Source organism: Oryctolagus cuniculus, chromosome 4 (genome assembly GCF_051225735.1).
Source record: "Oryctolagus cuniculus isolate XC-2025 breed Fujian yellow rabbit chromosome 4, ASM5122573v1, whole genome shotgun sequence".
NCBI lineage: Eukaryota > Metazoa > Chordata > Mammalia > Lagomorpha > Leporidae > Oryctolagus > Oryctolagus cuniculus.
This window is the reverse complement of record NC_142870.1, coordinates 50,212,819-50,227,284: the sequence shown is the minus strand read 5'-3', so window position 1 is coordinate 50,227,284 and position 14,466 is coordinate 50,212,819.

Sequence of the window (14,466 nt, the reverse complement as noted above, 5' to 3'; positions counted from 1 at the left end):
TTTGAGGAAGAATCTACTTATATCTTTCAATAAAATTTTGATATTAAGCATGATAAGATTGTTATAATAATCTTTAACATATTATGGTCAGATTTTAGGAAAGTTCTTAAGCTATGTGTGACTATCCAAATTGTCAAAACACACAATCTGTGTGAACATTTATGTTCTGCCAAAGTATTTATTAGCTGGAATTTTTTTTCATTGCAATATCTTTTTCACAATTAATTAATGACTCTTAGCTCTCTGTGTTTTTTATCCAAACACCTCTTTGGTTTCCACCCTCCTGAACTTCTCATTATCAACATTCTGAGCTCAGATTGTTTTTTTCCCCTTTTTTCTTTTATCTCCCACACATAAGGGAGAACATGCAGGATTCTGTCTGGTTGTCTCTGGCTTATTTATTTTAATATGATGTCACATTTTCTTTATCAGTTCAGTTGATGGTGAACAACTTTGCTAACTTCATATTTTGGCAGAGAAGTGCTAAATTAAACGAGGGTGGAGACTCGAGTCCATGTCTTTTGGTTATGTAACCAATAGTGGGATTAAAGGATCATAGGACAGTTCTATTTCTAGCTTTTAATGAAATCTTCATATTGTTTTCCACAATGGTGGCACTAATTTGATATTCCCACCAACAGTGTATTAGAGCACTCTTCATCACATCCTCACCAGCATTTGTTATTCTCTGTCTTTTGGATAATAGCTATTCTGACAGGTTTTGCAGGGTAATTTCTGATGATTTGGCATGAATTCAATCCTGGGAAAGAGCCATTAGCAGCAGCAAAGGATGTCATGCTTTCTCCTTTTCTCTTTGCTGACCTTCAGGGTCTCTGTGCTATTTGCAGTCTCATCTTAATGAAGTTTTTCCCTCAGTTGGCCTCCTCAATTTTAATACTAAATTTTTGGTAGTATAATGGTATATTTAATATATGCATGATACATATATGTATATATGTATACATTATATATACATAAAATGTCCTTTCCAGCATAATGGCTTCCCACAATCAAGAAGCCCGGATAAGAGCTGGCACCGCGGCTCACTAGGCTAATCCTCCACCTTGCGGCACCGGCACATGGGGTTCTAGTACCGGTCGGGGCGCCGGATTCTGTCCTGGTTGCCCCTCTTCCAGGCCTGCTCTCTGCTGGGACCAGGGAGTGCAGAGGAGGATGGCCCAACTACTTGGGCCCTGCACCCCATGGGAGACCAGGATAAGTACCTGGCTCCTGCCATCGGATCAGCGTGGTGCGCCGGCCACAGTGTGCCAGTGGCGGCAGCCATTGGAGGGTGAACCAATGGCAAAGGAAGACCTTTCTCTCTGTCTCTCTCTCCCACTGTCCACTCTGGCTATCAAAAAAAAAAAAAAAAAAAAAAAGAAGCCAGGATAGGAGTGGTGGGTAGTGGCTGCATGCCAGTAGCATTGGTGTGCTTTGTTTCCCTGTCTCTTGGTTTGTGGAGTCTCTGTGCTGTTTGCAGTTCTTGTCACTTCTTTAATAAAATGCTCCCTCAGTCAGTCTTGTAACATAATATTTTATATAAAGAATCCTTTTTTTCCCAAGAAAGATCTGAAATAAATTTAAAAACACATTTTCTTATTTGAGAGACAGAGAGAGACAAAGATAGACAGACAGGGATAGCGCCCATATGGTGGTTTACTATTGAAATGCTACAAGGCTGGTCTGAACCAGGATCCACAGCCAGAGCTTAGAATTCAATCCATTTACAATATGAGTGGCAGGTACCTTTATTTGAGCCTTTACTGCTGCCTCACACAGTGTTCATAAGGAGTAAACTGTGAGCCAAAGCCGGGAATTGAATCCAAGGATTCCAAAATGAGATGGGGATGCATTGGCCATTGTGGTAAATGAGTGTTCCTGAAAAATATTTTTAAATCATATCAATGCTATGGCCTGTATTGTGGTATAGAAGGTTGAGCCTCTCCCTGCAGTGCTGGCATCCCATATGGCCACTGTATTTTAAGCCCTGGCTGCTACACTTCTGATGCAGCTTCCTGCTAATTCCCTGGGAAAGCAGTGGAAGATAGCTCAAATACTTGGGCCTCTGTAGCCATGTGAGAGACTCAGAAGTTCCTGGCTACTGGCTTCATCATGGCTCAGCCCTGGCCCTTGTTAGCCATTTGGGGAGTAAGCCAACAGAGAGTAGATTGTCTATGTCTCTGTTTCTATTCCTCTCTCACTCGCTCTCCCCCCCCCCCGTAACTAGATCTTTCAAATAATTAAATTTTAGAGCTTTTATTTAATGAGTGCAAATTTCATAGTACAACTTGAGGAATATACTGATTCTTCCCCTAATACTGCTCTACCTCCCCAACTCCCATCCCATCTCCTACTACTCCCTCTCCCATCTCATTCTTCATTAGGATTATTTTTAAACAACTGTATATACACATGACAAACTCTATACTAAGTAGAGATTTCAGCAATTTGCACCCTCCCACCCTCACACACACATATAAATATTGTTTGAGAACAAGTTTTGAAGTCAACTCTCATAGTACAACTCATAAAGAACAGAGATCTTACATAGAGTAAGTGCACAGTGACTTCTATTGCTAATTTAACAATTAACACTCTACTTATTACGTAGTGATAGTCCACGAACTTCATCAGTATTTAGACAGGGCCATAAGCAAAGTGTAAGTATTTTTGTAGCTATTGTGAATGGGATTGATATTAGAAGTTCTTACTCAGCCGTGGCATTGTCTGTAGATAGAAAGGCCATTGTTTTGTGTGTGTTGACTTTATATCCTGCTATTTTATCAAGCTCTTCTATGAGTTCCAGTAGTCTCTTAGTGGAGTCTTTTGAGTCCCCTATATATAGAATCATAACATCTGCAAATAGGGATAGTTTGACTTCATCCTTACTGATTTGAATCGCTTTGATTTCTTTTTGTTGCCTAATGACTCTGGTTAAAACTTTTAGGACTATATTGAAGAGTAATGGTGAGAGTGGCCATTTGGTTCTGGATCTCAGTGAGAAGGCTTCCAACTTTTCCCCATTCAATATGATGTTGGCCATGGGTTTTTCATAAATTGCCTTGATTGTGTTGTGGAATGTTCCTTCCAAACCCAATTTGCCTAATATTTTCATCATGAAAGGGTATTGTATTTTGTCAAATGCTTTATCTACATCTATTGAGATAATCGTATATTTTTTGTTCTTCAACTGTTAGTGTGATTTATCACATCAATTGATTTGTGAATGTTGAACCCTCCCTGCATACCAGGGATAAATCCCACTTGGTCCTTGTAAATGTTCTTTCTGATGTGTTGTGGCATTCAATTGGCCAAAATTTTGTTGAGGATTTTTGTGTCTATGTTCATCAGGGAAATTGGTCTGTAGTTCTCTTTCTCTGTTGCATCTTTTATGGTTTAAGAATTAAGGTGATACTGGCTTCATAGAAAAATTTCGGAGGATTTCCTCCATTTCAATTGTTTTGAATAACTTGAGAAGAATTGCAGTTAGTTCTTCTTTAAATGTCTGGTAGAATTCAGCAGTGGAACTATCCAGTTCTGGGCTTTCCTTTGATGGGAGGGTCTTTACTAATGCTTCAATTTCTGTCTTGGTTATGGGTCTGTTTAGTTTTTGAATGTATTCATAGCTCAGTGTAGGTAGATTGTATGTGTTTAGGAATCTATCCATTTCTTATAGGTTTCCTAGCTTGTTGGTATACAGCTCTTTGTAGTAATTTCTATTGATTCTCTTTATTTCTTTGGTGTCTATTGTTACCTTTTGATCTCTGATTTTTTTTGATTTATGTTTCTCTCTTTTTTTATTAGTTGGGCCAATGGTGTGTCAATTTTGTTTATTTAAAAAAAACAGCTCTTGGTTTTCCTGATCTTTTCTATTTTTGGTTTTAATTTTATTGATTTCTTCTCTAATTTTAATTATTTATTTTCTTCTACTAGTTTTGGGTTTAGTTTGCTGTTGTTTTTCTAGATCCTTGAGGTGCATAGATAGTTCATTTATTTGGTGTCTTTCCAGTTTCTTGATGGAGGCAGTATTTGCTAAAAACTTTCCTCTTAAACTTTTGCTATATTTTGGTACATTGTATTGTCATCTTCATTTGTTTCCAGATATTTTTTCACTTCTCTTTTGATTTCTTCTATGACCCACTGTTCATTCAGAAACATGTTGTTAATGCTCCACGTGTTTGTATATAACGTAGAGTTTCTTGAGCTGTTGATTTCCAGCTTAATTGTATTGTGGTCTGAGAAGATGCATGGTTATGATTTCGATTTTTTTAAATTTGCTAAGACTTGCTTTATGGACTAACATGTCTTCAATCCTAGAGAAAGTTCCATGCACTGGAGAGAAAAATGTGTACTCTTTGACTGTAGAGTGGAAGGTTCTACAGATATCTGCTAGGTTTGTTTGGTCTACAGTGTTGATTAACTCTGTTATTTTCTTGTTGATTTTCTGCCTGCTTGATCTCTCCATTGCTGAGAGTGGGGTATTGAAGTCTCCCATTACTGTTATATTTGAGTCTATATCTACCTTTATATATCTTAACATTACAATTAAATAGCCATGTGTCCTGTTATTAGGTGCATATACATTTGTAATAGTCACATCTTCCTTTTGAATGCTTCTTTTATTTTTTTTCAACTTTTATTTAATGAATATAAATTTCCAAAGTACGACTTATGGATTACAATGGCTTCCCCCCCATACCGTCCCTCCCACCCGCAACCCTCCCCTTTCCCATTCCCTCTCCCCTTCCATTCACATCAAGATTCATTTTCAATTATCTTAATATACAGAAGATCAGCTTAGTATACGTTAAGTAAGGATTTCAATAGTTTGCTCCCACACAGAAACATAAAGTGAAAAATAAGAGATGATTTTTTTTAAATGATGATGAAATCAGATCAGACCTATTGTCATGTTTAATCCCAGTGAGAGTCAAGTTGGGAATTGATAATTTCTTTTTTTTTTTTTTTTTAACAGAAGATCAGTTTAGTATGCATTAAGTAAAGATTTCAACAGTTTGCACCCCCATAGAAACACAAAGTGAAATATATTGTTTGAGTACTTGTTATAGCATTAAATCTCAATGCAAAGCACATTAAGGACAGAGATCCTACATGAGGAGTAAGTGCACAGTGACTCCTGTTGTTGACTTTACAAATTGACACTCCTGTCTATGGCATCAGTAATCTCCCTATGCTCCAGTCATGAGTTTCCAAGGCTATGGAAGCCCTCTGAGTTCTCCGACTCTTATCTTGTTTAGACAAGGTCATAGTCAAAGTGGAGGTTCTCTCCTCCCTTCAGAGAAAGGTACCTCCTTCTTTGAAGGCCTGTTCTTTCCACTGGGATCTCACTCACAGAGATCTTTTGCCAGAGTGTCTTGGCTTTCCATGCCTGAAATACTCTCATGGGCTTTTCAGCCAGATCCGAATGCCTTTAGGGCTGATTCTGAGGCCAGAGTGCTATTTAGGACATCTGCCATTCTATGAGTCTGCTGAGTATCTCACTTCCCATGTTGGATCACTCTCCCCTTTATTTATTCTATCGGTTAGTGTTAGCAGGTACTAGACTTGTTTATGTGCTCCCTTTGACTCTTAGTCCTTTCATTATGATCAACTGTGAACTCAAATTGATCACTTGGAATAGTGAGATGGCATTGGTACATGCCACCTCGATGGGATTGAATTGGAATCCCCTGGTATGTTTCTAACTCTACCATTTGGGGCAAGTCAGCTTGAGCATGTCCCAAATTATACATCTCTTCCCTCTCTTATTCCCACTCTTATGTTTAACAGGGATCACAAGAACAATTCTCAGTTAATTTCTCTGAAAATTAACTGAGAATTGTTCTTTTAATCAATATATAGTGACCATCTTTGTCTCTTTCAATAGCTTTTGTGTTAAAGTTTATTTGGTCTTATATTAGGATGGCCATACTGGCTTTTTTCTAATTATTCACTTGTAGTCTGTGTGCATCTTATTTTGTAAGATGTGTTACTTTTTATTTTTCAAGATTTATTTATTACTTGAAAAGCAGAGTTACAGAGAGGCAGGGACAGAGAGAGTGAGGTCATCCATTCCCTGGTTCACTCCCCAAATGGCCTCAATGGCCGGAGTGGTGGCAATCTGAAGGCAGGAACCAGGAGCTTCTTCCAGGTCTCCCAGGTGGGTGCAGGGGCCCAAGGACTTGGAACATCTTCTACTGCCTTCCCAGGCCACAGCAGAGAGCTGGATCAGAAGTGGAGCAACCAAAACTTGAATCGGCACCCATATTGGTTGCTGGCACTGCAGGCAGCTCTTTACCTACGATGCAACAGAACCAGCCCCAAGATGTGTCTCTTGTAGGCAATAAATAGATGGTTTTACTTTTTCCATCCATTCAGCCAGTTTGTGTCTTTTAACTGTGGAGCTGAGACCATTTACATTCAGTGTAATTAATGTTAAGCACTGACTTTGCCCTGCCATGTTTCTATAAATATTCCTGTTTATGTATTTTGGATTTCATTTATAATTTTGCTGGGTCATTTTCTGCATTCATCTACTTTTTTTTTTGAAAGGCAGAGTGGACAGTGAGAGAGAGAGACAGAGAGAAAGGTCTTCCTTTGCCATTGGTTCACCCTCCAATGGCTGGTGCGGCTGGCGCGTGGCAGCCGGCGCACCGCGCTGATCCGAAGGCAGGAGCCAAGTACTTATCCTGGTCTCCCATGGGGTGCACAGTCCAAACACTTGGGCCATCCTCCACTGCACTCCCTGGCTACAGCAGAGAGCTGGCCTGGAAGCGGGGCAACCGGGACAGAATCCGGCACCCCTACCGGGACTAGAACCCAGTGTGCCGGTGCCGCAAGGTAGATGATTAGCTTAGTGAGCCACGGCGCCAGACCTCATCTACTTTTATATTGATGTTCCTGTTTCTGTGTTTCTGTGTGTAGCACATCTTTCAGCATCTTTTGTAAGGCTGGGGAAGTAGTTACAAATCGTTTCCATTTTTGCTTGTCATGGAATATCCTTATTTCTGCTTCGTTCATAAATGAGAGCTTTGCAGGGCACAGTATTCTGGGTTGACAGTTTTTTTTTTTTTTTCTCTTAGGATTCGGAATATTTCTCTCCATTATCTCCTTGCCTATAGGGTTTGCAATGAGAAGTCTGGAGTGAGTCTAATTGGGTTTCCTCTGAATGTGACTTGTCCTTTCTCTTTTACACATTTTAAGATCTTTTCTTTATGTTTTACTGAGGAGAGTTTTGCTAGAAGGTGCCTTGGTGAAGTCCTTTTCTGGTTGTGTCTATTGGGTGTTCCGTGTACTTCTTGCACTTGAACATCTTTGTTTCTCCACTTGGGTAATGGCTCTGTTATTATTTCACTAAGGCCTTCTTCTGTTCCTTCCCCTCTTTCCATGCCTTCCCGAATTCTTAGGATCTCTATGTTGTGTCATTTGATAGGATCTTGTAGATTTAAAAGTGTGATTTTTAATTTTCTAATTTCTTCTTTTTTTGTTTGGTTTGACTGTATTATTTAAAGAAAATTTTCTTCTAGTTCTGTTATTCTTACTTATGTCTCACCTATTCTATTGTTAAGCTTGCCACTGAATTTTTTATTTGATCTATTCACTTCTTCATTTTGAGTATTTCATTCTGATTTCTCTTTTTTTATATATTTACATTTTATTTTATTTAATGAACATAAATTTCCAAAGTACAGCTTGTGCATTACAATAGCTTCCCCCCTCATAACTTCCCTCCCACCTACAACACTCCCCTCTCCCACTCTCTCTCCCCTTCCATTCACATCAAGATTAATTTTCAATTATCTTTATATACAGAAGATCAATTTAGCATATATTAAGTAAAGATTTCAACAGTTTGCACCCACACAGAAACGCAAAGTGTAAAATACTATTTGAGTACTAATTATAGCATTAATTAAACACCTAAAAGTAATTGTGTATTAATTACAGAGTTCAACCAATAGTTTTAAGTAGGACATAAAAAATACTAAAAGGGTAAAGTATTAAGTTCTTTTTTTTCTGTTTCTTTTTTGTTTGTTTGTTATATAGTTATTTTGTTATTTAATAAATGTGAATTTACAAAGTGCAGCTTTTGTATTGTTGTGGCTCCCCCCCCAACCTCCCTCCCTCCCGTGGCCCTCCCCTCTCCCACTCCCTCTCCCATCTCGCCCTTCATCGAGTTTCATTTTCAATTACCTTCATATACTGAAGATCAACTTAGTATATACTAAGCAAGGATTTCAACAGGCTGCACTCACACAACCGCACAAGGTATAGGGTATTGTTCGACTAGTAGTGTTGTTTTTAAGTTTCATAGTAGAACATATTAAGGACAGAGATCCTTGGTGGGGAGCATGTACCCAGTGACTCCCGTTGTTGATTTAACAATTGGCACTCTTATTTATGATGTCAGCAATCACCCGAGACTCTTGCTATGAGCTGTCTAGGCTACGGAAGCCCCTTGAGTTCACCGACTCTGAACTTGTTTAGTCAAGGCCATATCAAAGTGGAGGTTCCTTCCTCCCTTCAGAGAAAGGTGTCTCTCTCCTTGATGGCCTGTTCCTTCTGCTGTGGTCTTGTTCACCAGGATCTTTCATTTAGATTGTTTTTTTGCCACCGTGTCATGGCTTTCCATGCCTGTGAGACTCTCATGGACCTTTTAGCCAGATTCGAATGTCCCAAGGGTTGATTCTGAGGCAGGAGTGCTGCCATTCTATGAGTCTGCTGTGTGTCCTGTTTCCCCCGCAGGATCATTCTCTCCCTTTTAATTCTATCCTTCATTATTTGCTTACGCTGGTCTTATTTGTGAAATCTCATCGACACATACCCTATCTTTTTGATCGGTTGTGTATTTATACTTATCACTTTACCAAATGCGCTGGCATTGGTACCTGCCTCCTTGGTAAGATTGAGCTGAAATCCCCTGGCACATTTCTAGTTCCACCGTTGGGGGTAAGTCCGAGTGAGCATGTGCCAGCCTATATATCTCCTCCCTCTCTTATTCCCACTCCTATGTTTAACAGAGATCACTTTTCTGTTAATTTTAAATGCCTAAGAATGACTGTGCATTGATTACAGAGTTCAACCAGTGGTCTTACATAGAACAAACAGAGCAAAAACAATGACATGATCAGCCCTTGTCTAGACTGTTGAGGAACAACTTACTATTTTATTCCTTTTAGTATTTTTGTTGTTGTTGTTCTTGCTCTGATTTCTCTTTAATATCTCAATTTCTTGGGAGTGCTTTTAAACAGTGATTTTGTTTCTGATTACTCCAAAGTAATATGACAATTAATTTTCTGACTTCCTTTCTGACATATCTGTGATCTCTTCTTCTTCAGCTTCTATTATTTAAGAGTTGTAGTGATCTTTTGGGGGGCTCATATTGTCTTCCTATTCTTATTCAGGGTTTTTCCTTTGTTTTTCAGCATTTCTGGTTGCTTTTTCTTTAATTTGTGTCTTTATGCTTGTGGTATGTGATTTCCCTCTGCTAGGAGCTGCTCTGTATCTCTGTATTGCGAGGGAAGCATTCAGCCCCACCTCCTGAAGTCCTGCTCACTTCTAGATAGTGATGAGGGTGGGTATGAGAGCTCCGGTGCACTAAGCCCCACCTACTGGGCCTGGACACCCTTCTCACTGGTGTGTGAAATGAGCTAGAGTCTTTGATATTTAGGACTTCTCCTTGTTGTACAGCTTGTGTGGTGGGAAGGAAATTACTCTGAAATACTGTGATCCTCATTCCTGGGTGGGGTGCACAGTGAGCTGGCTTCTGCAATTGATTGGCATGTGCAGGGGAGAGGGCAAATGTGGTAGCTCCTTGCTTACATTCAAAAATGAAAACAATCAGGGCCTGCGCTGTGGCATAGCAGGTAAAGCCGCCACCTGCCATGCCAGCATCCCATTTGCATGCTGGTTAGAGTCCTGGCTGCTCCACTTCCAAACCAGCTCTCTGATGTGGCCTGGGTAAGCAGTAGAAGATGCCCCAAGTCCTTGGGCCCCTGCACCCACGTGGGAGACCTAGAAGAAGCTCTTAGCTCCTGGTTTCAGATCAGCTCTGCTCCTGCCATTTTGGCCAGTTGGGATGCAACTGTAACTCTGCCTTTCTAATAGATCAATAAATCTTAAAAAAAAAAGAAAGAAAGAAAATGTAAACAATCAATATGGCTTCTCCCAGCATGCTGCAGGTCCAATTGGGAGGAGGAGGGAGACAAAATGGACAGGAGCATGCCAGACCTCTGCATTTCTTCCCCTATACCTTACCTTCTCTTTCTTCCCACGTGGAACTTCAAATGCACTTCACCAGGCTCCCTTGCCTGCTGCTCTCTGCAACTCCTGTGGATTCATGATTTCTCACCTGATTTCGCTGGTTGCAGTGGCGTGAATCTCCCTGTTCAGCATCTCCACCATGCCTCTGCCACTTTCCTGTCTTTTTTGCTCCTTCAGTGTGGACCTGCCCAGTCTCTGTTACTCCTGGGCTTCTCTGAGCGAATTTCTCATGCTTCAGTCACCAGCTTGTATCCCCTCTCCTTATTAACTATGCATTTTGCCCTGTGTGACTTGGAACTTCCTGTTGCTATACCGCCATCTTGGCCCCTCTGGCCAATAATCTTAAAACAAAAAATCAATGACAGTCATTTCAGATCCTATCACTGTTTAACTGTTCATCTAACAAAACAAAATAATCATATTAAAATATTTTACTGTTTACATCACCCTAAAACATATTTTAGCATAATTTAAAGAGATATGCAGACTGTCATCAGTACATTTCATAACAGAATTTGAGTTAGGATTTAGTCGAGTTTCAACGAGCATTGAAGACTTTCGTAATAGTTACAAGTAATAATGTTGATTGTTTTTGAACTCCATTATTCCAGGAAAATATCTGGAGAAAATTCTCATTAAAATAAACATTGAAAGAAAATTTGAAAGCAGTTTCTGTTGATCGCTTCCTATATATTTATGTTAGTGCATTCTCGATTGATATAACAAAACACATGTAGCTGGGTACCTTGCAAAGAAAAAAAGTATCATTTACATTCTGGTTTTGGAGATTCGAGATCATAGCTCTGCCTGGTTCTTGTGAGCGCCCTCTTACCTGTATCACATGGCAGATGATGTCATGTAAAGCGAAGCAAAAGGGAGAGATGCATGGTGACACAAGAGGCCCGAGAGCAGGGTTGGGCCAGCCTTGATCCTTGATAGTCCACCTTGTCAGAACTCACTGGACTCCCACAAGAATTGTGCTAACCCCTTCTGAGTGCAGCATTTCCAGTGACCAAATTACCTTGCACTAAGTCCTACCTTGAAAGGCTTTATCACCTCTCCTAACCTCGCTGAGGACACAGGCCCCAACAATGAACCCTTGGGGACAAACCAGATTCAAATGATAATAACTTCTACCTTTTTTTTTTTTTTTGCATATGACTATTCCTGTTAGGATTTACTCAGAGGGTGATTTAATAATGCCTAAAAAGCAATCAATGGAGGATATAAATCAAAATGTTTGTGCACAAATTTCTGACAAGCTTTAAGATGTCATGGTTCTTTTCAAAGTTTTGCCCCAGATGCTAAAAGAGATTAGTGCTAAGACAGATGTGCAATACTGGCTCATTGTACGTTGATGGACCCACTTAGAATATCTCAGTCACTGTCGCTCCCCCTCTTCACGGAGGAACGACACAGGACCCTGCGCTGTTCTTTCATCTGCTCAGCCCTTCCCGGGTTTGCTGCTGGTCCTTCCCGGGTTGGCTGCCAATCCTTCCACCTCCGTGGAAGGGCAGTGCCCCCTGCCACTTTCCCCACTTCCACGGGGGAGCGGCACACTGCCGGCCGGCTCTCTCGGGGGCTGCTCAGATGTTATCTGGATGTTCCCCTTAGATGTTCCTGGTGCATGTTGTCTCTCTCCTCCTTTATAGTCCTCTTCCACCAATCCCAACTCTGCTACCCACACGCCGAGCACGCTGCTCTCCTCCAATCAGGAGCAGGATCAGCTCCTGCAGCTCACTCAAGTTGGCGAGAGGCAGCTGCATAGAAGTTGTTTACTCCTCTCCCAGCGCCATATTGTGGGAGAGCAGATGCATAGAATAAATCTTAATTCCAGTAACAGTCTAGTCCGAGTTGCTCCCCACAAGTCACTGCATACTTAAAATAACTGTATATATTTGTAAGCTTTAAATTTACATTGCCTTTCAGGCTTTGGCATTTTTCCTTATGCTAAAGTTACTATTCTCTTGTACTAAATATAATTTTTAAGTTAATATGTATTGCAAGAAACTGGCATTACAACTAACTAAAACAATAGGGGGCTTGATATTAAATATAAATTACATAAATATAATATTATATGAAACATTTTAATGCCTATCTTTTAAAACACAATTATAAAAGACTGTGCTTACAGATATTGGAGTGGCTCAAAAAATAACATTCTGTTCTCATCACATAGATCCTGATGGAGGCACAGAGCCACCTGTAAGATATTGATCATAATAACACTGCAAGGTGATTCACAGTTACAAGGTAATGATGCTTAGCTTAGGAAATTGAAATTACTTATCACACTTTGAAAATCTTTTAACAAATATATTTGATTGCTTACCAGTGTCAGTCACTGGATTAGAACGATATTCACTTAAATTTCACAATTTCTCAAATCTAATGGGAATAGCAGTAAATGTTTAAGTAAAATCAACGTTAAGCAGTATGAATCCATCATGCAGCTCTTGATTTTTCTTTATGTGAAATATTTGCAATAGTGACTAAAGGCAAAGAAACAGAGATAGAGGGAGAGAGTAAGCATGAGCTATATAGAGAAATCATTTACTCACCAATTCACTCCCCAAATGACTGCAAGGCTGGATCTAGGCCAGGCCTAAGGCAGAATCCCAGAACTCTTATCTCAATTTCTCACATGGGTAGTGAGGGCCAAGTACTTGGACTACTCTCCCTTTCTTTCTATGACACATTAGCATGTAGCTGGGTCAGAAGTGGAGCAGCTGCACCCTGAACTTCTGCTCCAGTAGAGAATAACTGTGTCACAAGCCATGACTTATCCTGTGGCACCATGATGCCAACCCCTGAAAGAATATTTTATGCACAGAATGAAAATATTAATAGAGAAAGTATGAATGGTTAAGAATGAGATTAAGTACAAAATTGTAACATTTGCTGTATTGGGCATAACTTTAGTTAAAGAGTGTGTTGGACAGAACCTGGCTTCAGTTCACAACTTTATTAGATTATTACTAATGATTCATGACTTGTAGGACATTGACATTTTAAGTCAGGTATCTAAAACACAAGCTTGCCCTTTTGATTCTTTTTTTTTAAGAATTTTGTTTTATTTATTTAAAAGATTTACAGAGAGAGAGAGAGGGATGTCTTCCAGTGGTCGGTTCACTCTCCAAATGACCGCAATGGGCAAGGCAGGGACAGGCTGAAAACCGGGAACCAGGAGCTTCTTCTGGGTCTCCCACGTGGGCACAGAGGCCTTAGCACTTGGGCGTGCTCTGTTGTTTTCCTAAGTGCTTTTGCAAGGAGCTGGATCAGAAGTGAAGCAGCCAGGAGTAAAATCCTAGAATCGGCATCACTGTGGGATGTTGGATCTCAGGTGGCGGCTTTATCCACTACACCTCAGCTCCAGCCTGGACATCGAAGTCCTTTTAATTAGGTGCTCAATAAGTGTTGCAATTTTCCTTAAGTTGGAACTTTTTTTTTTCACAATATAAGATGCATGCAAAATAGTGGACATGGTAATAAAATCCAGGGTACTTCAATACTGAAACTTACCAGGTAAAAATGTTGACTTATTAAAAACACTCTTAGATAGATTTATGTATATTTTCTTATTTTATCAGTGGGAGGTTGACAAATATCACTTCAGGCCTGTACTTCTGTGTTCTCCACCTTAGCTATTATCTTTACTATTCATTATTATTTAATTCTACTCAGTCATTTACATTTTATGTTCAGTAGTTAGCTTATTATCCATTTCTTGTATTCTACCATGCTGAAGAAAATATACACACATCCTTTTAAGATGCGCATTCATCTTTTTAGTGAGTAAAGCTGAAAAAATAAGATACCTTTATGGGAAAATATTTTCTTATATGTTAGAAAAAGAAATTAATTCCAGATAGAATGTTTATGAGTTAAAATCTTCCTCAACGTAAAGTGGGCAAATATATTTTTAATCCATTACAAATATTCTCACCAGAAGTCTGAATAATTTATTTATTTTTTAAAATTTTTTAAGGATTTTTTTTTATTTGACAGGCAGAGTTGGAAGGTGAGAGAGAGAGACAGAGAGAAAGGTCTTCCTTCTGTTGGTTCACTCCCCAGATGGCTACTATGGCCAGCATGCTACTCCAATCCGAAGCCAGGAGCCAGGTGCTACCTCCTGGTCTCCAATGCGGGTGCAGGGTTCCAAGGACCTGGGCCATCCTCCACTGCCTTCCCAGGCCACAG